The sequence below is a fragment of the Idiotropiscis lumnitzeri genome, chromosome 5 (assembly GCF_059441095.1).
Source record: "Idiotropiscis lumnitzeri isolate Australia: NSW breed Sydney's pygmy pipehorse chromosome 5, RoL_Ilum_1.0, whole genome shotgun sequence".
NCBI classification, from domain to species: domain Eukaryota; kingdom Metazoa; phylum Chordata; class Actinopteri; order Syngnathiformes; family Syngnathidae; genus Idiotropiscis; species Idiotropiscis lumnitzeri.
The window spans coordinates 27,556,891-27,583,745 of NC_142395.1; the positions used below are offsets into that span (position 1 = coordinate 27,556,891).

Here is a 26,855-nt window from a genome sequence, read left to right on the forward strand (position 1 = left end):
ATGTCGTTCAGCACGATCAAGCTCTTATTAGATGAAATATTACGTTGTGTAAGCTTGCATATGATTTTTCAATTTCAGAGCTGCAAAAAACAGTGAGATGTTGAAAATGTACAAATTTTATGTTAATGTTATGCACTTCAAGCGGGATTTTTTTTTTCTTCCTGCTGGTGGGATTTGCTGTTTGCTATTCAAGTGGTACCTCAGTGAGGATATGCGCTCACAGCCCCAACGCTGTTATGTGCCCCCTGAGCCCGGGATAAGACGGGACAGGCTTTCCCACCCTGCGTTCGCCGTCTTTAGGTGGCTCGGCTCCCGGTGTTTGCGTCCTATGCTGACCTGGAAAGCAAAAAAGGGACAATGACGGCTCAGTGGAGACGACGGAGCTGATCCTTAATATCACTTTGCTGTCAATCTGCTGCCAAACCATCACTGGACCATTTCTTGGCTTCTCCTGAGTGTGATTCTGTTAAGATCACTTTGAAGTAGCTAGTCAAGGCGGTTATAAAAAAGGACGCCATAATCGCATGGAACTGCTCACACTAAGATGGCTTTGATGTGCGATTGACTATTTGGCCGCGGTGATACTACTCCTTCCATAGAAAAACGAACCGGGGCACTCGAGTTAATTCAACACTCATTTCAAGTTACTTGACCTTGCTCTTCGAAGTGCATTTAATTTTTTAGATTTATTTTAATTCACTATTCCTTCCTTTTGACCTGAAATGAAGCGTTATTCTTTTGAATATAATTGTTTTGAAAGTAGTGGTGTCAAGTGATTCCATTTTTTTAACTAATTCATCACCAAAACATGATAATCACCATTAATCACATTTTTCGTGAAGCTTGCAACAAATGGAATCATATCGTGGACTTTATGCAAAATCACCAAATATGAAGTATATTTAATTCAAAAATAGCTTTCTTTGATTCTTGAATAAGATTTAGAAGGAGACATTTTTACAGGCATTTTTCTTAGAAATATTTCTCAAAACTGCCCACAATCACCACACTCCAGCAGTGTTGGTCCACTGGTAACTTGAGCATGGCGTTTTGTTCAGAGATATGTACAGGTAATATGGTATAATATTTGCAAAATATGCCAATTATTATGAAGTAAATTAATCTGAGTTAACCAAGTTAAAATATTTAACTGGCTTAGATTTTTTTGGATTAATCTCCTGAGTTAACGCTTTAATTCTGACAGCCCTAATTGAAAGTCAATTTTCATCCTTTTTTTGGTGCCCTCTAACGTCCATGGCGTGCTTAGCATCTGCCAAATCAACACAAATGTGTTGTAATATTTTTTTTATTAAATACATCAATGCGGAAAAAAACATGTGATCTAAAATGATATACTTACTATATGCTCTGTTTATTGTGACTACAGGTACAAATTAACAACAAATCAATCAAGAATTGCTTGCACGTTCCTGATCGTCCATTATGGAAATTTATCGTTATGCCTTTCCATTGACGCTCGTAGCAATAAGATGTCCACAATTCCGCAATGCCAGGAGATTATTAGACATCTTAATTGAGAATTTCCAAGCACGCTAGGATAACTGTAACCTGCCATCACGCTGCCCATTATTAGACGTAAGTAGGTTAGCAATTAGAGGACATTTGATTATTATCATTTGGAAAACTTAATCAGAATCAGCAGAACATTTCGGTAGCTCAAAAGCTTTTAGATGACAATGGCATTGTAATATAATATGGCTGTGTGGCTTATCTCACAAATGACGTAGAATATTCATCAATTACTGCGGGCTTGAAGGCTCCTGTCTGCACTAGTATATCGACCAGATGATAAAGACCTGCAGGAAAAAATTATTTTGAATATTCAAGACACAGCAAAACCTATGGGTGAGTATTTTTGTGAAGATATGCTACATTAAAGAAAACAGAGCAGTTTCGCTTCACTTTTAAAGCTCAGCATGCAAGCCGAGTGCTTTCAGAGCTTGGCTGGTGGGTGGTCCGGCATATTCAACATGCTGCATATACTCGGCATTACAATACCAGGACTCATGTGGCCATTTCACATGATTTTTGTGAGTATTTTAGTTTCTTGGAGTTGTACCCTGTTCATAACGTTCTGCGTACGATTTCTTCTGGTTTCTTATAAGGATTTGCAGCCTGGCTTAAACCTCGTGGGTAAGACCCTTAGTTTAAAGGGCCGGTATGGGAAATTTTTCACAAACGAGCTCAATATGTTTTTTTCTGGAGGTTTTACATCATTGCTAGAAGTCCCGTGCGGTGAATTTTTCAAAATCCATTCATCCCTTTTCTATCCTCATGTGCTGCATTTGTCAAATTCCAACTGAAATTTCGACAAGAGATCAGGGAGAGACATTTTTAAAATTTTATGACCTTCCCACGCAGCCAAACAGGATCAAGCAAAAACATTGAGCACATGTGGCTGATCGATGTGTAGTATACCAGGGCAGTGGAAATTTGATTTCATATCATTAAAACATGTATTGCTAGTCATAAAAAAAATGTGCTGTATGTTACATCCAAATCAACAAGACAATACCCTCATCACCTGCCCTTGTCTCGATAGAACCCCAATTTTTAACCACTGAGCCACATGTGCCCATCGGCCTGCTTGTCACGCAACCTTAGCTTTAGAGAAACAGAATTTCCCGAAGGCGAATCGTATAAGTAGAAAGCAATGATTAAAACACACACTATACACTATATGTGTGCAGCAAAGGTGGACCGAAGCAACAGAATGCAGAGGCAGACATAACAGTGGCTTTATTAAAGACTTCATTAGGAATTGTAATTGGGGGAGATTATTAGGGAGTCAGGCCTGAGGCGAAATCCATGACCTTTGCCTTCTACTATATTGGCCCTGTTTAATGGACTTATGCTCTTTAATCACGGCATATTAGCACTTCTATATTCAGTGTATGGACACTGTAAAGAAGTGCTTCTCAAATAGTGGGGCGGGCCACCCTGGGGGGGCGCCATGCGATGCTGAGGGGGGGGGGGGGCGCATGTGAACCTGGGGAACATGTTTTTTCCCCCACTGTACTACGATAAAGTGTAATTGCACTTCCACTCCAGTAGTTGGCAGTGGCGCTCTCCTTGCCCATTGTGCGCAGCGAATACTAAATCTACGGTGTAGATTTGTTTTGCAACCAAAATGAGAGTATTTCTAGTTGCGGTGGAGAGTGGGTGGTGGTGGTGGGGCGTGAATTGTTTTCTTCTTGCCGCAGGGGCGTGTAACAGAAAATAATTGAGAAGCACTGCTGTACAGTAACATGAATTTCACTCAATCAATTACATTAGTGATGGGAAAATGAAGCTTCAAATTTGCTTGATGAACCAGCTGCTGTATTTTTAAGTCCTCTAGATGGCACTGTTGCTTTAAATAAAGGGTTTAAAAAAATGGCAATTCAGTGTGCTTTCAGCCCAATGTTGAACAGAGAGTGCCATCTACAGGAGTCCAAAAATACGACAACTGCTTCATGAAGCAGATTTGAAGCTTCATTTACCCATCACTAAATTACATATTTTGGGGAAATAATGCTAAAGTAAATATAATGAATTTTAATCAATTCTACATAGACATGTTGCTGAAGACTTGGTCTCACTCTACTGCTTTTATGTATTTTAATGTTGATAATGATGGCAGTACTTGGAGATCTTAGTACTTTTTGAGGTAGTACTCCAAAACTTCATCAACAACAGCTCAATTCTGTCCAATGTGGCGGCACCATTCATTTCCTTGAATAAGATTGTGCAACATTTGCACGTTTGCACAATCAGTTTGTAGCCATTACGGCATTTGAATTGCATGAAGCCGTCCCTCCTCAAGCACTACCCTCGGAGGAAAAAAACATGACGATGTGTCGCTGTGTGGCTCCTTAAAATGAACAATGACCTTTGTGTCCTTGCAGGATATTTTCTCTCCTATCTTTATTGCAATACTACCTCCTCCTCTGAGCTCTATAAAATGAAAAAAAAAAGAAGAAGACATGCACCTACTGCGCAGTGTAGCCATGTTTGTTCAGCCTTTGTTTGAAGAAAACTATAATATCCCGTCCCTTGAGTACCAGTGTTAATACTATTGCTTAAGCCAGGGTAATTTAAACAAGAGGAAACATCAGATCAGACTTGTAGGTGTAACAAAAACTATTTTGGCCCGACTGCCACTCACTTATTTTATTATCAATACATGTAGTATTTTATAGTTGTTCCGATCCAATCTGTTAAATTGAAGCTTCACTTTAAAGGGGCTCAGCAATATTCGAATTCTATAAAATGTCTATACGGGGACTGAGGCTGTGTTGTCGAGGGAAAACAGAAGTACCTCACCACAGTGAGTCACAGGGTCAGAGTACGATGCGACTTCATCCACAGTGACAAAGTGAACTCAATTTAGAAGCGTAGCAGGTCAAATGAGGTGGAATTGGTTTGGCTTTTCTCGTGAACGCTTTATGGTCAAATACTAAAAATTCAGCTCCTGCACTGGACATAATATGAGTTGGGCTTTTACAGAGGCGGCACTTTATTTTGAAGGTAGGTAAAGCAAGTAGTGAATGCATTGTCCGGCATTACTCATTGCTTCTGTTCAGCATGTTCGGACATGACACAATCATGTTTTTTTTTCTCGATTTTTTGACCATAGTAAGATCATATCTAAGAGCAAACCTGCCTCCAGAGGGTTGTCTTATTTTTAATTGACATGAGTATTTGGTCAAAAAATAGAGTTATATATCAGTGGTGGGCCGTGCATTTCACACCTGAGCCTTCAGTGAAGTCCTACTTGAATGAATCCCCCCCATAATACCATCATTTATGACACCACGGCTGGACAAATAATATGCAGAAACACAATTAGTGAGTGTTGGACGATCGAGCTTCTCTCGAACAGTCCGTCTTGAAAATGGCCGTGCAAGTGCATCTGCAATTAAATCCACACTTTTCCCTCCTTTGACCATTGTGGTTTAAAAAAACAAGAATATAGTTTAGATTTTAGAACGTCACAAGTTATGACTTTCGGGTGTGTTGATTCCGCATAGCGCTGCCCCTTCACGAGTGAGTATCCAATCACAAGACGCGTTCATCGCCTTCAGCGTAAGGCCAGCGAGAAGGCTCACTGTAACCAACTCGTGATCTGATTGGCTATCGCAACTGTCTATCAAATCTGAAAGCCGATTGACTTTGACAGAACAGATGCCCGCACGATTGCATCTGAAGGCCTCGGAAAGAATAGAGTGAAACCTGCCTGGCAACACGAGCTATCTGAATTCTGATTGGATAAGAACTCCCACCTAAAAATACAACACTCGGAAATAATATGACATCAATGTGAAGAATATGATCATTTTCTCCTTGATTATGTTAGGCCAGCAGAGAAGGCCTTGAAGGCCTCGACCCCCCACCACTGTTACAGTATACTTGAAGTCGTATTATTATTTATCCATCCAGGCTTTGGGAATAATTTAATTTAAGATGGAACTGGGGCCTTAATCACAGGCGAGAAAAATATGAACAGTTCGAGTAAAAATAATGATGGAAAAAAAAAGTCTACTAGATCACCTTAATGTTAATTGTGGTCTGTTTGAAAAAAAAAAAAAATAATAATCCTGTTTAAAATACAGTGCTGTAAGCGATGCACCACATATTGAAATGGCAAAGACATGCAGTTTATATAAACATCACATAGTCAAGATCTAAACATGCATATTGCATTTCAAACCTAAATAATTCAAGAAAAAGCATCAATATTGAGCAGATTCATTCCATTTTTTCACAGCTCATCGCAAGTTTCGTTCTATCTTCTCTCACTGTTTGCTATTGCCGGTGGCGAGTCTGCCAAATGCTGTCAATCAAACCGCCACGAACCTTCAACTTCCCCCAAGCTTTTCTAATATTTTGAATACATCACGACATTACCTCCTAAAAGTAATTCCAGTCACATTTAAACCTCACAGCACCTTCTCCAAAAGCATAATCATTTCCCCCTCGTGATTACAAATACTGTCCATTTGTGCACTTGTTCTGTCCCTCTCACTTGCTTACCTAAATTAATTAGCCTGAGGTAAATTGCCTCAGTCGCTCTGGTGGCGCTTTCAAAGGGAGAGAAAAAAAAAAAAAAAAAAAAAAGCTTGCAGGTCAGAACAGAAACAGAACAATTGGTTCCCTGAATCCAATTAAGCAAAAGAAATGCGACGTCTCTACAGTACAGGCAAAGAGCAAAATGCCTTGCCTCAGTCTCGCCTTCAGTACATGCAGAGAAAAGAATTGGCGTGATAACGTTACCCCCCCGTGCTCCCCGTGTCGAGGAATTCAGCAGAATTTCAGGCTCGATTTTCATGCTGGAGCGGCGAACACAGCATGTAAGAAGATATTAACTCAGTCATGAAAAGCTATCAAATTGGAATCCTTGCAATTTTTTCGCCAAAGTGGCTGACGGTGGGAAATAACGCCTTCTGCAGAGCCGCCGTTGTGCTCGTGACATGCTTAATCAACCGTTTCTAGAAATCGCAATCTGCGAGGGGAAATATTGAATTGACACAGGTGTCAATTTGGAATGGAGCTCATTGTTTAGTATTCGTCCATCGTCATTTGAAGGTCATGTCGTGAATAAACATTCATCGTCATCTGTTGTGACGAACATGATCGTCATTTACTTAAAAGGACACTTGGATGATCTTAACATTTGCACTTCAATCGGTTTGCTTGTAAAAATGACATCAGGACTAAATTCCAACCCCCCAAAAGAATTTGTAGTGATTTAAGTTTTTTTTTTTTTTTGTGATGAGATTTACGACAAATTGGCACGCCCCTTTTTGGAGCTTGGCTTGTTATTTTTTTCTGGTTTCAGCGGTCTACGCCACAGCAGGGAGGGCAAGCGAGGTCATGTTGTCAGTTCTGTTGTCGAAAACGGCGACCGTTCGCCACCAAAATGCAAATGCACGTTACAATTCTGCGCAATAGTTTGGATTTATTGTCAAAAAATGTGAGCTCATGTGATCACCTCCACAAAATCCAAAATACCGTGGCGATCGATTCGGCTCACTTCCACATTTCCTCATTCTCATATAAATCAGCCACGGGGAGGTTCATCCTTTTGTTATGTTGAAGTGGTCATAGGTAGGGGTGACCACATGAATTCTTGGAGCCAATTGATCACCGACGTTATAAGCAATCAAAGTACAATGACTTCCAAAGCAAACTTTGGAACGCATCACTTCTAAAAGTAACCGTCCTTGGTGACACTTGCTCAACGAGTCACCCTCAGCTCAGAGTTGCCAAGAATACAGCTGGTGAGCTTGACGGGTGTGAGGCCATTTTTGCTATTTGGGCTTTGGGACAAATATTTGCACAGCAACAATTCTGCCTTGGAGAAAACAACCAAAGCGATTTTGTTGATCTATGTCTTTCATATAATACTCGACTGCACATGTGCACATTTCTTGAACTACCAAACCAAAAGGACAGTCTAAGATTTCTCAAACAGTTTCTACTGTTTTCAAGTTTTCCCAATAGTCAATCAAAACACTTAGGACCAAAATGTATACAGAATAAACAGATTGCACTGTACAGTATATATTACAGGATTGAAGGAAGTGAAGTGATTTAACTCCATATTCTTCAACACCTCCTTAAAGGGGAAGTCAACCCCCCCCAAAAAAAAAATTCTAAAGAAAATGTTCTATTTGTCGAAACACAGCATTTTGATTAATATAATATAATATGAGTTAAACGACGCAATCTCAAGGGTCGGACATTTTGCCACTAACTGTCGACTGAAAATGACATCTCAGTTGCCCAGGGCTCAGGTAAAGACCAATCATAGCTCAGCTTCAGAAAACAGGTGAGCTGTGATTGGTCGTTACCTGAGCAGTCGACAGAAGTGACAAAATGGCCGCCACCTGAGATGGTTAAAAAAGGGTGGATTTTGCTGCTAAAGTCATATTCCACAAATGCAATATAGCAATATTTTAGGGTTGACTTCCCCTCTGAGTTGCTTTGTGAAGTTGTGAGCAGTTGTATCACCATTCATCTTACTTTATTTCTCACATAGAAGGTGACACATTTCAAGCGTGGAAGCATATGCTGATTGATGCGATTTGCAGAGCAGAAGCATGCCATACATCTCGCATTGAATTATACAGTTTTGCACCATTAGCAAGCGGGTGCGAGACATATGTCAGCAAGTGGAGGGTGACTTGCCTTTTTCATTCTTTTTTTTTTTCCCATCCGGACATTATTTCACTCTAAATGGCAACGTTTCATTCTCAGTTACAGACATAATAAAAGATGAAATGACTTTGAGGAGTCTGGTTTAGAAATGGACTTTGACAGACTCGTCTTCACGGCTTCCCCCCCACTTCATCTCTAAAAGTAAACATGTTTTACAAATGTGTATTTTATTTTTGTTTACTAGCTATTTTTGTATTGTGAAATATTAATGTTGAGTTGTTTATCACAAAAGACATAATAAATATAAAAAATATAATGGTGTGATTTTGTTTGATTAAAGGCCAGTTTTAGCTAACAGCCTATTGCAGCCTTACTGAAAATAATGTTGACGTGCGCACACATTTTTCAAATAAATCTGCGAGTTTGTACTGTATATTACGGTATGACGTGTCTGTAAAATATGTATCTGTGTAAATAATGAGAGCCGAGGACATTGCGATCGACTGGAACATGGGACAGTCCAAAACTCAACATGAGTGTAAAAATGCTTTCGTGGCTTAATATGTTAGAAAAGTGTAATCACTTGTCACTAAAATGCATGTGGACTAGTGATGGCTAAATGAAGCTTCAAATCTGCTTCATGAAGCAGTTGTAGTATTTTTGGACTCCTGTAGATGGCACTCTCTGTTCAACATTGGACTGAAAGCACACTGACTTGCCATTTTTTTAAAGCCTTTATTTAAAGCAACAGTGCCATCTAGAGGACTCAAAAATACAGCCGCTGGTTCGTGAAGCAAATTTGAAGCTTCATTTTCCCATCACTAATGAGGACATCTTTACTTACACCCACATCAACTGCTAAAAACATCACAACTATCAGCCCAATATTTTGCACGTTAAGGATGATGATTTCCTCATCAAGCGACATAAATTGACCGGTATATGAACGACATGGCAGGTAAATGTCGTTCACTCATGACATGCACATTCGATCATGTCATGTTGAATCCCCGTCAGCCAAATCCCAAATGCTGAGTCAAAAGTGCAGTTCAAATATCAGCTCAGGATGTGAAACTCAAAGGCAACACGTAACACAATTCAAAGTAACACATTGATTGATATGAGCTAGAATTATCTAGTCCTCATTTTGAGACTTTACTGCACTTTGCTTTCCACAGAAATATAAAGATAAAGATAAACTTCCACAGACCGACCTCCACGAACGCTGAGTCATGACACGAGAGGTAGATAAGCCCTCATTTCATTAGCCATGAGTTTACTTGGTATTAAATAGTGGCTTAAGAGAAATGGAGAAAGAAAGAGCTGACTACACACAAGACACCAAGTCGGATTGTAAATTTGAAATGTGGACGGTTTTACAGTCGTCATTGAGCTGGCACTCCAGTCATGTCAGTCCTTCAATGGCGGAAGGACCGAATGAAAGAGAAAAAGTCGAGTCAAGCTGATTTTAAGGCAGCGACGAAGAACAATTCCAGGAACTGACATCCCCACTTGGGCGAAAATTTCAAGGTTTTCCTTTTTGGGCCATTCCAAACCCCCTTCAGCAAAGTATCATTTATGCTGTTCACATTCAAATGTATTTAGTGGAAGTAAAAAAACAAAACAAAAAAAAAGAAACACAACAAACTTCTACCTCAAAAGTTCACCTACTAATGAATGTGATTCATCCTGTGGTTTGGTGTAAAGTGTGTGGATAAGCGTGGAATTTATTTACATGAGTGTGAATCTCAACACCTAACAATGCTAAAAACCTACATTGTAGTCTTGTGGGAGACACTGCTGTTGCTGGAGGCAAAAAAAAATAAATAAATAAATAAAACCTTAAATTTATTCATTGCACATAAAGCTTCAGGGACAGGCATGAGCGTTAATATGCTGCACCGAGATGATTTTGTGGTGGAAGACAGTTAGGTAAGTGAGACTGGGGAGGTTGAACAAAAGCCAGTTAGGGTCACCCGCATTTTTGGTGACGCTCCATATCTTACAGGTTGAAGTTGCTGTCCGAAAAGGTTGCTGGAAGTACCCGTGAGACAGCTCCTGGACCTCCTGTTGTGTCCAAAGCATGATAAAATAATAAAAAATATTTGATACAATTCATGTTGAAAATACAGATTTCATGTATAGCACTTGTGATAATTATTGATTGGTAATATATACGGTGATTTCCTCACCACACTTGGAGGAAATCAGGTAATCTATTTTTTTTTTTTGCAACAGCGTAAATCAATGTTAAATTTCCTATCAGCAGAACAACCCTGTCCTTTTGTTATCGAGTTCTCCTCCCACCCGCCACGAGTACGATGCCGTTTGCGACGACCCTTACATGTAAACAATTGTGGCCAGTTTAATAACGACAGGTTGATTTATGGATCTTGAAGAGGAATTCAATAATGAGGTTAAAAGATGCACTCCTTGAGGTCAAGTGCTTCTCAGACCTATCCAATTATTGACTGAAAATCAGATCGGTGCATGCAGAATGAACCTTATCTTTACACCTTAAGCATTATCGACAATGCGCGGTGAATTTTTAAACAACGAAGCACAAACAAAAAACAACAAATGTACAGCAGAAACCTGAACGTGCACCCAATACTTACAGTCACAGCAATTATCAGCAAATGTTCAAATATATGGTGATAAGCGATGAATTTCAATTGGGTGTAGATTTCCTCCAAGGTGCAACAATCTCATTTTAGAAGTGGTGGGCGGTCAATGCCTTCTTTGTTGGCCTAACATAATTAAGAAATCATGATCATGTTCTTCACATTGACGTCATATTATATCCGAGTGTAAGATTGCTAGGTTAAATTTTTTATCCAATCAGAATCCAGCTAGCTCGTGTTGCCAGGCAGATTTCATAATACCAGTGGCACGCACTATTCGTCCGAGGCCTTCAGATACAATCGTGCGGACGTCGGTTCTGTGTCTCAAGGGGGCTTTTACAGTTGATAGACAGTTGCGATAGCCAATCAGATTGCGAGTTGATGACAGTAAGGCTTTCTCGCTGGCATTATGCTGAAGGTGATGAACGCGTTTAGTGATTGGATACTCACTCGTGAGGGGGCAGCGCTATGCGGAATCAACACGCCAGAAAGTCTTAACTGGGGACCGTTCAGAAATCTAAAATATATTCTTGCTTTTTAAAACCACAACGGCCGAAGGAGGGAATTTAATTGCAGATACACTTGCGAGGCAATTTTCGAGACGGACCTTTCAAGCGAAGTTAGATCGAACAACACTCAGTAGTGTGTAAGTGTCTTTCTGTATATTATTTCTCATGCTGTAGTGTCATAAATGATGGCAATATGGGGTGATTTATTCAAGTCGGACTAAGTAGGACTTCACTGAAGGCCTGCGTGAGAAATGCACGGCCCACCACTGGTTGCAATGTATAATGGAAGAGGAGTGTGGTCTTTGACCTGCTCAATGTTTAAAGCAACTTTCGTAGCGAATTGGCGCCATCTGAATGAAATTGACTTGACTTAACTTCCTATTTCCCCAGATGCTATTTGTTCTTCTATTGATTGGCTGCAGCAAACTAACAACTTCCACTTTGTTTGGCAAAACGTCTCAGACCGCTCCAGCCGAGGCCATTAGCTCTCTGATCAGAAGGCGTTAAGACAAACAGACTTCAGCGAATCTAAAGAGTTTAAATAGATGTGGAACATAAAACACTTACAGAGGCCGAGAAGGCAGCTCAGGGAATACGCATTTTTATTTTAAACTAGCTCAGCATTTCGATCTATCACCTTAGCTCAGTCTTAAGGGGGGCACGAGAAATGCATGAGGCAGTGGGGGAAATTATTATTATTACCTAAGAGATACTACTACCTTTGCAGCACATTTTTTGATGATTTAATAGCTACTGTACTCTATTCACACAGTAAATATCTTAGATGGTGACACCTGCAGGCCAGCATTTCCATAGACAACATTAAGTAGTATATACAGTATAGTACCCGAAATACATAAGTTACCATCAGAGCCGTAATGAACGTTGCAAAGTGAAGCGATCTGTGAAGATGACTGGTTCGGTTTCTGCATGGAGATATATTCAATTATTTCAAACTCAACGGCAGCACTCGTGAGTCCTGCCTTTCAGTGTAAAACGTGCGCATTGCCATGAGATTAAGACCAAGCCATTACATTTGATTGTATTAGGCTAGTCTTAAAACGTCACCACTTCTCCAGTACGTATTCCGGCACACTTCACATGAATAGGAACGTGGGAGGAAGCTGGAGTAGCCGGCGAAAGTACGGGGAAAAACATGAAAACGCCACAAAGAAAGCACTCACGGAGATGAGATTTGAACCCAGAACCTCAGAAGTGTGAGACACACATGCGAATCATGTGTTTCCCCGTGCTTCCAGTGTATCATGTTTGGAACTCGAACTCATTGGTATTCATTGCTGCCATATGATCCATCTGATTCAATTCCACCCCAGAGGATGCCTTTAGGAAGAAATGTGTTGGCTTCATCCTCCCTTTGTGGCACTCACGTATGCGCTTTTGTGAAAGAACATATGTTTTTGTTTCTTAGACATAACGAGATGATAACACCCTTAGATGTATCAGATTGATCGCAATCAGATAGTGAAGTAATCTGAGCGGGAACATTATTGGAGAATTTAATATAGAAGATGCAGTATGTGGAATCTGATTCTGGTTTCATCCTTGAACAAAAAAACCCAAAGAGAGTTGACGTTAGCTGAGGTCAGATTTCATTGGGCAAGTCAGATACTGTCATGTCACCTAATACATTATAATACGGCCTCAAGCCATTTCTTTTTGTCACATGAAGAAAAAAAAACATTTGACTCGCTTTGGTACAGACACAGACATAGTTGTGTAGATTATTTGCGTGTTGGTAGAATTACAACATACGCTACTAATCAAGTTTGAATTTTGTAAAAGGGCATTCCACCTTTTATAATCCATGTTTTATCTATTTTTATCTTCTTATGAGGACATTTTGTAAAAAAAGCTAAAAAAATTTTGCATTTGCAAGCCTTTTATAACAGAACAGCTTGCTTTGTCACAAAACCGTACAGCTTCAAAATATTTGCATTGGTCACTATTTATCGTTTAAAAAACATTGCAAAAATTACAACATTCAGCACAAAAAGGTAAAAGTCAAAAATTCATCTTCAGTTGAAGACCCTCATTTATGCAGCCAGCATCGCGGGAATTTGAATGCAAAAAAAAGGTTTGTTTTTGACGGATTTTGATGCCATTTATTTGTTATTGTTAAAAGAGAAAACGTACAAACTTGATTCGTCATAAACGTTCATAGCCAAGGCTGGCTTTTCCAGAATGAAAACAAAAATTACAAGGGCTGTCAAAATTAAAGTGTTAACTCAAGGTTAATCTAAACATTTTTTAACGCAGATAAATATTTTATCTCCGTTTTACTACATCGTCTCACAAAAAAAAAAAAAAAAAAACCCTGCCCAAGTTGCCACTGAGCCTTGCAAAGCAACACTGCTGCAGTGTGGCGCTTGTGGGCAGAACTAAATAAGTTTTGGGAATTGTGTCGAAGAAAAATGCCTATAAAGGTGACTCTGTTTAGATCATTTTCAAAAATTAAAGAAAGTCATTAGAACAGTCTTTGAATTAAAATATATTTAATATTTGGTGATTTTATATTAATTCTAAGATAGAATTCAAATAAATATCTGTTACAAGCTTCACAAAAAATAACTGAAAAATGTGATTAATCGCGATTAATCATGGATTTTTTGTGATTAACTAGTTAAAAAACGTAATCACTTGACAAATAATTATGGATTTTTTTGTAATTAATTAGTTAAAAAATGTCATCACTTGACAAATAATTCTGTGTTTTTCTTTGGTAATTAATTAGTTAAAAAATTTAATTTTATAGAGAAAAATTACCGCAAAAAAAAGAAGAATATATCAGCCTTCACAAAATAAATCACACACTGGCAAACTAGGGCACATTTCAAAAACCATCATTCAGCGTTATACCGAAAACTCAGAAAAGCAAAGTGAAGTTAGTCCTCGGAGTGTAAGTAGGTCACACAGAGAACATGATAGCAAACACAACAGGATTCTTTTTCCTTCTTCTCGTGCTTTATAGCCACGATAGAAGCTGTTTTGACACGACTGGTGTTACATCTGCACAACACCGCCGAGAGTCAAGGGAGCTCACAGGTTGAGGCAAGCAGCACCTTATATCTCACCAGTAAGCATCTTTTTCAAGCTCGCTGCAAGACGTCCTTGTTTGCTTGGCACAAAATAAAAACTACCTGAAGAACCGTTCAAATTTATAGAAATCCAAGAAAAAATATTTTTCTTTATGATTTGGTTGGCACGAAACACTTAATGCGCACAACCAAACATCTGACCTCATTTCCTCGAGTAGCAGTCAACAAGGGAGATTACTTTTTTTTTTTTAAACTGAATGGTATATTTGATGAATGTGTGGTTTATCTCGGTTGTGTAACCTGTCTTATAAAAAGTGAAATCGGTTCAATGTCAGCTATACGGTAAGTAGTAGCAAATGCAGAAGACGAAAGAAAAACCACATTTCCACTTAGAATGAACAACCAACTGCTTTTTGTTTTTAGAAAATCAAAATGCTTTTCAATTTGAAATATGTTTAGCTCACACTAAAGTGACATCAAAACCACAATAGGGATTTTGCAGACTTAAACAGCACATTTGCGTAAATCTGGTTCGATAGCAATGACAACTGTGTCAAAGTGTGTCATTTTCGTGTTTTAAACTGCAGGAGAAAACTATTGCAATGCGACGGCATATATGGGGGACTCGAGTGACGCTAGCAGGCTAATGCAGCTAGCCGCTAATCCTGGAGTCACCGCTGACAACAGACGGTTTATGAAACAATGCCATCCTGATGAATTGTTTTAGCATTAACACCTGAGCTTGATTTCAGGACGACGCCATGTTTTTGACGGCAGTGGCAACTGTTTGTGAAGGCAACATAAATGCCCAACGAGACTTGAGAAGAGAAGTCAACTGGCAGATTAACAAGCTCTTGAGAAGAAGCACCTGTTTCCGGATCTGGATTTGGAGGATTTGCATTATGGCCGTGGAAATGGTGGACCTTCGCTTAGCAATGTGATTCGCTTGGCAAGCTGGCTGTGTAATATTTAACGAATATATTTGGAATTTCTGAAATGTTTTTATGGCAATTAATAGTCACACGTCAGCAGTTTCAGGGACACATTCAAAACGTTCAAGCGGATCACGAAAATAAAAAATGATATAAATTGAATGAATTTTCAGAGACTTTTCATTCTACTTGTATTTGTGACATTGTGTAGCCACTTACAAAAAGACCTCAGACTTTTATTATTCTGCTACATTTTTATGGCGACTGAGTGACACAAAAAGAACTTTACTCTGTGATATTGACTCTAATCATACTTTTTTTCTTTCATAGTTTGGCGCACACTCTAGTTATATTTCAAACGTAATAAAGCGAAGCACTTTTTGTTTTTCCTCTCAACATCTAATAAGAACTCATCAAAACGTCGCTGGTTCTATAAGCGCTGAAAATACCTTCACGGTGTTAATTTTGCACTTGTAACGCAACAAACGACTCAACGGGGAGACCTTGTGTCAACTAATATTATACTTGCGGAATGGAGAATAGAAGTGGAGGTCGTTTACGTTAATGCGTGAAGCTGAATAGGCAAACAAAAGAACAAAATATTGTGCTGGAAAGTTTCTTTGTTGCCGCGTGTGCCAAATATGCACTGTAGTGAAACATTTTTCCTATTATTGCATGAATGTGTGATAGATATTCAGAGTGCTCATTAAAAGTGCAATTCGTAACTCATAAAAGAGGTGAGGGGTGATATGTCAAGGAAAAATATCAATGTATATATTATCGTTGGAGTTTTATTAGAAAGCAGTGGTGGGCGCTCAAGGCTTTCTCTGTTGGCCTAACATAATCAAGAGATCATGATCATATTCTTCACATTGATGTCATATTATATCCTAGTGTTGTATTTTTAGGTTCAACTTTTTATCCAATCAGAATTCAGCTAGTGTGCGTTGCCAGGCAGATTTCGTAATACCAATGGCACGCACTTTTCGTCCGAGGCCTTCAGATACAATCATGCGGGCGTCAGTTCTGTGTAAGTCAAATAACTTTCAGATTTGATAGGCAGTTGCGATAGCCACGAGTTGATGACAGTGAGGCTTTCTCGCTGGCATTATGCTGAAGGTGATGAACGCGTTTTGTGATTGGATACTCACTCGTGAGGGGGCAACGATATGCGGAATCAACACGCCAGAAAGTCGTAACTGGCGACCGTTTGAAAATCTAAAATATATTCTTGCTTTTTATAAACCACAAAGGCCGAAGGAGGGAAAAGTGTGGATTTAATTGCAGATGCACTTGCACGGCCATTTTCAAGATAGACCTTTCACGAGAAGCTAGATCGTCAAATATTTGCTGGCAACCTATACAACTTGGTAGGTTCCATGATGTCCGATGACCAGTAACCATGTGACATTTTCAATCCTTCAACTTTTTCTTTGGAACCCTTTCCATATGACCTTTGTGAATGCCACTCAAAACAGGTGACAGTCTCACTGACTTGTTTCACAGCAACACAGCTTCAGGTGTAAAGAATTCAAGTGTTTTGTTTTTGTTCTACTTTGCTTTATTGTGAGTCATAATCATACCATGAGCCGACGTGCTTATATGGATAAACTGAGCAATGAAATTCCTCCTTTTGAGAGTTTGTCGTAATACTGTGCTGCACACAAACTGTGGAATTACACAAGTGTCCTGGTACTGTAAATCGAGCACAATTATACTGAAACACATCACGTGTATTATCTCATTTTCTAAGAACCGCCATGTATGATTCAGATAATCCTCGTGTAGTGTAAACGCTGAAAAGTTATCAGTCCAACGAGCGGCACCTGATCTGGGGGATTACAGTCGTGTTTTCTATCCGCGAAGCATGCGGCTCCTATGTCTGATGTCAGAGGCGTGTCTAATAAAGGAAGCATGTTCTCATTTTACAGCTGGAGCAGCGTTTCAGGTTAGAGACTCGTGCTTTTTCGGGGGGGGGAGTGAAGAAAAAGCAACAGAGGAGAGTGGAGCCCGGAGTTTTAGTCGCTAATCAACTTGGATCTGAAACTCAGCCAACTCTGCGACATTTCAACCTGCAATGACCTGAGGGGGACAAAGACTTGCTCTTTTATCTACTTCAAGCTTGTGCTCGACAGCTTAATGAAAATAAAACTAAGCCTCGGGCCTCGCCATCTTTCTGACCACCTCCCATTTGTTATGTTGTGCGACTAGAATGTTCTCATTTAAACTCCACTTTGAACAACAGAGACCACCATTTTACAAGGCTTACAGGTGACAATACACATGCTATAGTCACGAGAGGATAACATCACAATGTTTAACCAAAAAAAATATCAGGATACAGAAAATGGCGGTCCGGGCTTGAATGGCGTCATTTGCAAGACTCTCTTTCTGTGCACCGGCAATGATTTACATTTTGTGATGCCAATAGGAAACAAATTGATGTCCCATTTTCTTCATTGACTCATGACAAGAATCATTATCACTAAAATAGGACGAGGAGTACTTAATCGCGACACAAAGACGCTAACCACTAAGCTAAGGTGAAATGTGAGTCGCGAAATGCCAGACTAAATGCTGAGGTGATAGAAGGGATGAACGGATTTCTTCTGAGATTCCCGTATAATAGCAGCAGATTTAACACCAAATCTTTATCATTCTGTTGTAGATTTAAGAATCCATCCATCCATTATCTGTACCGCTTGTTTTTTTTGTTTTGTGTTTTTTACCCCTGGCTATTCTATCGGCATATTTTGATTTGCTAGATAAAAAAAGTCAAATTAAAAACCTGCATTACTGTCATATTGGCGCGACAGCTCCTTTGTCACTTCCACAAAAGGTTGAGATTCGCAAAAGGAGCAGTAAATGTACTTTTTTTTTTTAATTATTATTATTCAGTAACTCAGAACATACAAACACAACAAACAGGTGTGAGAAACTTGGAGTCAAAGAAATATATTACAAAAATATTTTCTAACGAAGACCCATCGGGCCACCGGACCACATCTGGTACCGACACCGGAATCGAACCAAGGACCTCTGCACTGTTAGGCCATCGTGCTAACCAGTCATCCAGCGCCGCCCAATGATTTAAGAACGTACCGTATTTTATATTTACCGTCAGACATTGCAACATTGACCTTTTGTCCTACCGTAATGCAAGAAAATTGTTCCCTCCGAATGTATCATGTATTGCGTTCTATATACAAAAAAAGGTCACAAGTCAGCAGATTGTTTTTAGATACATATTGTAAATTATGCTTTTATACATTATTCATGAGGTGTCTATTGCCTACAACATTTCCAAACGATAAAAAACAGATATATAAAAAGTCGCTCCTCATTTATAGGCATCTGACACTTCCATTAAATATTCATGCAGGTCATTTTATCTGCCGTGGCTTTTTTTTTTCTAGAGCTTTCTCCTCAATGTGATTCACAATTGGTGATTTTTACAAAGGGATTTGATTTATTGTAAAGCGTGCATGCAGTCAGTGCACTATACAGTATGTGCGGGCCTGCCTGCATGAAGCCTTTAGAGCCTAATGTCTGACATGTTTAAGACATTGTTTGTCTCTGCCAGCGACCTTAATTACTCCCATTTATCCCAGCATCCATTTTCAATACTGCTTATTCTCACGAGGTTGCGGGGGGGGGGCGCGTGTGTACCTGGAGAACATGTTTTTTTTCCCGCCGTACTACAATAAAGTGTAATTGCACATCCACTCCAGTAGTTGGCAGTGGCGCTCTCTTTGCCCAATGTGCGCAGAGAGTATTACCTATACAATGTCGGTTTATTTTGTAATGAAATGAAAATGCTATGATTTATAATTGCGGCGGAGAGTAGGTGGTGGTGGTGGGGGCGTGAATTATTTTCTTCTTGCTAGGGGGTCGTAACAGAAAATAATTGAGCAGCACTGATATAGACAAACAACCAGACCCATCACAAGACTTCTGACTTCAGGGGGGCACGTGAGATGCATGGGTTGGTTTTGATGTATGCAATTATGTTATTTTTAATAATAAATATTCTGAAATGACCGCCACAAACAACTGTGTAAATGCATCGCTTGAGTGCAACACTTGATTATTAATCATCACTTGTCACACAATTAACAATGTTGCTCGATGCACAACAACATTTTTGTTGAGTAGGCACTGGAGTCAAATCCATGTTTTAGAAAGTAATCACTGCCAACGATTTGTCTTTAGCCACAGGTGCTTCCACTCAACGAGCAAATTAGTGGGCGAAGCCATCCCCTTACGGCCCGACCGTTACAATTTAGACTCTTCAATGAACCTACCATGCATGTTTTTGGAATGTGGAAGGAGGTCGGAGTAGCCGGAGACAAATTACAAAACAGCACCATATGGTGTCATATCAATTAGCGGGAAATTAGCACAGAAATTAAAAGACAAACAATAGAAACCAGAAGAACCGCAGAACGGCGACAGTCTCATGTTGAGTCGAAAGCTAAAAAATAAAAATGTGTCTTCAAATGAGTTTTAACAGTGGACAGAGAGGGGGGCGGGGCTTGCCTCACATTTAATGGCAGCTTATTCTATAGAGAAGGACCGGCAACAGAAAAGGCACAATCCCCCCTGAGGCTCCGCTTAGTCCTCGGCACCTCCAGCAGCATTTGGTCCACAGACCTGAGGAACTAAGAGAGGTACGCTGGGGCGAGGCCATTTAAAGCTTTGAAGATGAACAGAAGCATCCTAAAGCGAACTCTAAAGAGCACTGGGAGTCAGTAAAGAGAGGCCAATATTGGAGTTATGTGATCGGTCTTCCGAGCGCCAGTTAAGAGGCGAGCAGCAGTATTTTGGAGCAACTGGAGACGCTTGAGGGAAAACTGGCTGACTCCAAAGTGATCTAGCCTGGATGGAACAAAGGCATGGATTACTGTTTCGAAGAGCTTCCAAGAAAGAAAGGGATGGATAACTCCAAGATAGCTCCAAAATGTTTTGCCATCTGAGTTTTCCTGTTTTTTATTTTTCGTTTTCGCCAAAATGGGTCAGAATGACACTTGAGTCACCCCGGCCTCTCCATAGAAGAACTTCAGCACCCTTATTTTGCATTTCACATACTTGTCTTTTTTTTTTTTTTTTAAATGATTCGCATTTGGCGCGATTGTTAACACTGTTCTCTGGTGTGTCAAATTTAGAAGACATTTCTTTTCACTTTGCAGGTGAAGAGAAAAGGATGCAAACGCGGGAATGTAAACGAGAACGTCAGACACGTGTAGGAGAGCTCCTTCTTGAACTCGGTGAGTCACAAAGGCGTTTGTGAAGTTCAACACGAGTTTGGATCATTTCTACGCCGATGAGGTGACTTTGAGTTAAAACAATGCGAGGCATATTTAGTGAGGCGTGTGGCTGTTAGAACAGCCTCTTTGCCGGCTAATCACTGACAACCGTGGCCCGCTGTCATGTCAGAGTCCTTGTTTCGCGATCCACTTAGTCTTTTTCTGTCTTTTCCCTTCCTTTATCTTTCCTTGAGCAAGTTCAACTCGAGTGTGGTCTCTAATCTTCTATCTTTGGGCAAATGCTGATAGCCTAACTTGACTTCCTCTGCCGGCATACTTGGACAAATGCTGCGTCTCAAACTTGCAAGCCTCCCAAAACTGGAGTGAGCTCCCATTTTTCATTTTCCATCAAACATGACAGAAGCTTTGATCCATGCCATGACCACCAGCAAGTCATTACACATCCCAAACATTTTGGAGTTTATATTTGACAGAGATTTGTTTCCCTCCAGCGTACACAGTTGGCACATGAATGGTCAGATCAAATAAACCACGTCAATGTGAGTCTGATGTTATTGAAATATGCGGGTCAATTACAAATACATTGCTCATAAAAAGTTTTAAATATTCCGGTGAAATTTCAGGATGAAGCAAAAATGTATAATACCCTTTAGAGGTGAACTTGATCGGACCTCTCAACAATTCCGACTGTTCAGTGTCTCAGTTCTTGCAAATTGTTGTTCTCGAACATGGCGTCAATGCAAACCTTTAAAAAACGTATTGAACACTAACGGGCAGACACTAGAACAGTACTCATTGTCATATATTCTTTATCCTCTGTGTAGAATGGCTGATACTAGTGCCGCACTGATGGCTGAGAGGGGAGTTCAGTCATCTAAAAAAAAAAAAAAGAACGTAATTATGAATCCCACTTAAGGTCTGGTCTGGACACTCCCCGCAGTATATCCATGTGTCTATCTTATACTGCCCTCAGTGTAATTACACATCCACTACAGTTGGTGGCAGTGGCGCTCCCATTGAGTTTTTTTTTCAGGGAAATTGATGCACTTCTACGGAAGCGTATTGCTGCCATACCAGGAAAAAAAATATATCAAACTTATCGTGTAAAAATGCGATAATTATCACGTTATTACATGGTAAATTTGATATTTTTTTTAGAACACTTCAAATCTTGGTTGCAAAAAATAGTAATAGTAATCGTGATAGTAAATAAAAGTTATTTTAGTTGAGTTACTTTGCTTCAAGAGGATCTATAGTTTTTTTAAGGATAAACTCTTCTGTTAGTTCCGTTGGAGTGTTGCAACAACATCACAACTTAACCTAAACATGGATCGACTAAGACAGATTTATATTACTACGTACGATACAGTCATACCAAATACTAGGTATCATGTGAAACGTTGCTAAAGGGATCTGAATAATGCACATCAGAGGAGAATAGAACATGAATAGACGACTGTAATTTGTTGCAACTTTCAACCAATTTTCTCTACTGCTAATTAGCAGTTGCTCCACACGACCTAAACACAGCTATTTGCATTTGTTGTCTGATATTTGCTAATTTAATTTGCAAGGTTCAGTTGCTCCATCGCATTCGGAGCACAAGACATTATTAGCGCTCAGATCACTGACCTCCGAGTAAACTGATGCTTCAAGTTATGATGCTATTTCAAACCAGCTTTCTGGACGCTCACGCCTTCGCAGCCTGTTATGAAAGTAGGACTTTTCCCCTTGTAATTGGCTTTCTCAGCAGTTTTAAGGTAGTGATAAACAAGGACTATGCCATTTAAAAAAAAAAAGAGGGGGGTGGGCAGCCACAATGTCATGAATCAGCTGTGATGTAACCTTGTACACGAGTTGCACATTTGCCAAATGCAAGGTGTTCCTTAACAGTAAAGATTGAATCCAGAGAGTCAGCTCCTCTTTCACAGTCTCAACAAAAGCATTGTTAATGGGCTTTTCCAAGGCCAGATTTATTGTACCGTCAATGAATTGGATTGCAGTAGATTTTTAAGTACCGGGGAGGGGGAAAAAAAAAAACATCTCCATGTCCTTTTTAAACACCTTGAATTTGGCCAGTTTCATCGTGTACAATATTACAAGCACTTCATTTTGTCTTGTGATTGATTATGATTAAAAGGAACCAAAATAGGTTCTCACTTTCATCCTGTTAATTCTGTGGAGACATGCTGATGAGGGGCGCTATAAATAAACAAGCTTCCGTTTAATTTGGTTCTCATCTCGGTGGCCTGGTATTCATGTTAAAAAAATAGAGGTTATTACTTACCTTAATAAGATGCCTTGTTTGAAGAGAGAAACTTTGAAAGCACCGGAGCTGAGAAAAGGCAAAGAATATGTTAACATTTCTGTTCTCTTATTTGGCAATGATGAGCATTAAAGGAGAAGTGTTAAAACTGCTAGCAAGATTTACATTTAGCCTTACGTTGAGTCTCTGACATAAAACAACCGACCTCTGACTAATGTGAACAAGCACAATTCTCAAACATTATAATAAATAAGATTATGAATGTACATAATCACGATAAATAGTCACAGAAAATGCATATCCAGCTTCAAAACAGAGCAACGCTAGCAATACTAAGCTAGCATTAGCAGGTGAGCCACGGTTACATTTGAAAGACAAATTGTATACGATTAAATCAAAGAAATGAATTAAATTAGAAGTTTAATTCCTAACTTGCAAGAGTGTTGCGAATCTCTTATGATCATTAGATTGAACAGTGACCAGTTCCATTGCGTTAAGCGACTCATTCACTTCTGTTACATTTAAACAATAAAAACGCCTTTGTTGGAAAGTCCAAAAAGAGAAACAATTCATTATTTCTTTTCAATTTAAATTCATTGACTGCCTTTAGTTTCAAGGAGAATTTTCAGTCTCTTTTTGGCACCCCGACGTTGTAATAAAGGGCGAGGGAGGGCAATTGATGTCAAAGTTTTATTAATATCATCTTACCTATAATTTGAATGACTCACTGGAGTGTAGAGTATAAAACATTTGACAGTGTTGTCTATACAATGTACTGTTTTTGCTGGTGTTTGCGGTTTGCAGATTAATGGTTGCTGTCTCCAAAGCTTGATAACCTTCAATGGCCGTGTCTTCATCTCATAGACCTTGCATCCATGATTACAGGATAACCTTTCTCACACTCTAATTAATCACGCTCCGATTAAATGTGGCATTGGCTTCCTGGATTAAACAACCAGGAGAACTGCGAGTAAAATACCTACTGTAAAAAAAATTTGAAAAAAACGAGAAAAAAAAAACGTTTCCACCCAGTAGGGTGTTTTTTTTTTTTTTTTGAAACACGTCACTTACATTTCCACTCATATCTTTTGAGGCAGCATTACATTCTGGGGAACATCATGTCTTGCTCGAGCAGATCTTATTTCATTTTTTTCTCCGTTGACACCCACACTCTGAAACCCAGAGTGAGGTTTTTATAGACACTATATGGGTGGTGGCTGTAATTAGCAATGAGTTGCACTGCTATTGCGGGTCAATTCTAAACTATATAAATAAATGATGTGCCATACTCCGACAGTCCAATTTCCTGTCAGGTTTTGCGTGGGATGAGGACACAAATGCTGGGAAGCCACGTAGGAGTAACTCAAACGGATATTCTAACGTAAATAAAAAGGCAAACAAGGCACAGGGAAAACTAAAATTACAAAGTACAAAACAACACGGACAAGGTAACAAAATTAAGAAAGTAGCAAAATAACGTCGACTAATGATGGGCACTCTGAAACCGAAGCTCCGGCGCACGTTTCAAACCCGGAAATAAAATCGCCTCGGAACACTTTTCCGACGCTTTGTTCAGTCTGGAGAAAAACACGTGACCTGTGACGTTCGAAGCAATAACTGTTTCATTCTCGAAATAAACTCTCGTAAACCCCAAAAAGAAACAGTCTAAAGCCAAAGACTATGGAAAAAAAATAATGAAATGACATTCCCAACATTTCTTAGCTCGACATCAAACAAGGTAGGAGCCATTTGGTTTTGTTTTTTTGTTGTTTTTTTGTCAAAAACTGCCACAAGACACAAAGACATATTTTTTTAGGAAAAAGAACGAGGTATCTAACCATTGTTTTCGTGTGTTTTACTCATGTTTTACTGTCTAAAAACCTCTATAGTATTTGATTGCAGTTCTAGTTTTTCGCCAGCAGATGTCATTATTACTGAAGCTTCAAACCATTTTGAAACGATTGCTTCAAATGGTTCAGTGGTCCATAAAAGCTCAATTTTCCCATCACTCACTACGACCAATGCTGAGGAACGGCGGACAGATACTAGAAAGGATACAAAATTTCAGATTCTTTGAAGGTACTTTGGTTTCCTCCCATTGTTCCAAAACATGCATGAAGATGCATTCAGTCTAACTCTAACTGGCCCTCAAGTGTGATCCTGAGCATTCCACAATCTCTTTGTTGAAGCCAAAATGCTGATTCCGGTATATTTTCATAAGCATTCTGTGACAAAATGAACGATACTGAACGGATATTTTGGCTCTGCTGTAAAATAAACATGCCGCAAATGTTAATGAACTTTGCTTTCAGATCATCTTCACTTTGTGCTACCAGGACATTTCAATTATGAGTGAGAGTCTTCAGGTTAATTTTGGAGGAATGTGCTTAAACCTGATGGACTGTGGTCTAAATCTAAAACTTTGTTTCTTATACTTATTTTAGAAATCGTGACTTTTAAGTAAGTTTTCGGTTAACATATTTTTAACGTTGTCAGTGTACGTTCTTTTAATAATTTTCTCTGCTTTGCTTTGGAATGTCATTAACTGTTGAGTTTGTAAATACTTGAAGGTGGTGTGTCTTTGCTTGCGTGAATAACATTCAATGTCCTTGTGTGTACGACATGTGCCGTATAAAACAAATGCTGCCTTGCCTTGCCATAATATTTCAGTCACTTATGGTGATGCATTTTTTTTAAGCAGTGCTTGGTCTAAAAAGTTTGAGAACACCTGAAATAAGATCAAACTAATTTTACCCCCATCGTTCTGCAACTGCTTTTCTGAGCAAAATAAAAAGACAAATAAACGAATACACCGAGGACTATAAGAGCTGTATAACACCCCGGCGCCTTTTATAGCAACCCACATTCCATGCCCCGTAGAGACTGAACAGCACCGAGGATGACATCACAGCAATTTACTTCGACGATTAGCAAGTGTAATCTTCCAGCACGGTGCTAAATCATCTCCTCGCGACAGTTATACTTTACAGAAATTGTGCAATTTACTTATACATGCATATCACTCCAATGGATATTCTTTATTTTTGCTGCCTTCTGTTCAATTTGCATCACACATGCAGACTGTATGTAGAATTTATTTATTCATGTTACCGCATACACTGCTGCTGTTGCTTATACACTATGTTGCCTCGTTACATTCATATATACTGTGTGTATTCTTGATATGCTGTATATGCATATTTCTCTGTGTTTAGTGTGCTGCAGTAAAAGTGGAATTCCTCCCATTCCCCAAAAGGTCTATCTGTTGTGTTTGTAGACATCATACGTGACATGTAAGAGCCACATTCTCCTGTTGGCGCAAAAGTCCAATTTAATCGCCCGGCCTTGCTTGCTTTTCATTTATTTTTTTATTTATTCTTCTGTCCAGACTTTTAATAAACGCAGCATGCGTATGTTGGGAAAGAATGTGGTCACACTATAGAGGCGTAATTCCTTGACCAACCGAGGCTGTCTGGAAATGATGGCGCATGGATTTTTCCTGAGATTTGTCAATGTCATTGAAAACTGTGGAAAAGATCAAATTTGAAAAGCCCTTCAGTAGCAGAGTTACTCTTACCGCACTAACACTTTGAAGAAGAGCATGTTGTTTTTTTTTTTTAATTCGGTATGACATCGGTACAGAGAAAGACTGGATTGATCGTGACTGAATGAATGTCTACCAGTCCATCAAATTGATGGAAAATTGTGTGAAGCCAGAAAAGTTTTTCCTTTGACGTACATTGGAGCACACGGTTCTAATTTGTCATACATTTTTGTAGTTTGTATCTCAAAAACTGTGTTTTCCACTCGATAAAAAAAAAAAAACTTCATCTAGTTACACGCCATACCGACTACTATAATTTCTGTTTGTATATTTGACACTATTTTCCACTTCTAAGAAAAACTCCTTTTGTCAAAACAAACTCCAGTTTTATTGGTATTTGGAAAGTAGAAATGTGGAGTGCGAGTTAAGGCCTTTTGTACTGTTGGGCAAGATCAATTTGTTATGTCAAAATGAAAAAAAAAAGTAAATTTATT

The 26,855-nt window shown here is 39.2% G+C and overlaps 1 long non-coding RNA gene across 1 annotated transcript; it reads right to left on the bottom strand.

Annotated features, from left to right (window-relative positions):
• Positions 1 to 218: 218 nt before the first annotated feature.
• Positions 219 to 24,343, bottom strand: LOC148337536 (uncharacterized). Its single transcript, XR_015843296.1, has 3 exons — positions 23,889 to 24,343; positions 22,839 to 22,886; positions 219 to 336 (listed from the first exon to the last, which is right to left on the bottom strand). It is a non-coding gene; the product is annotated as an uncharacterized LOC148337536 (long non-coding RNA).
• Positions 24,344 to 26,855: the final 2,512 nt, after the last annotated feature.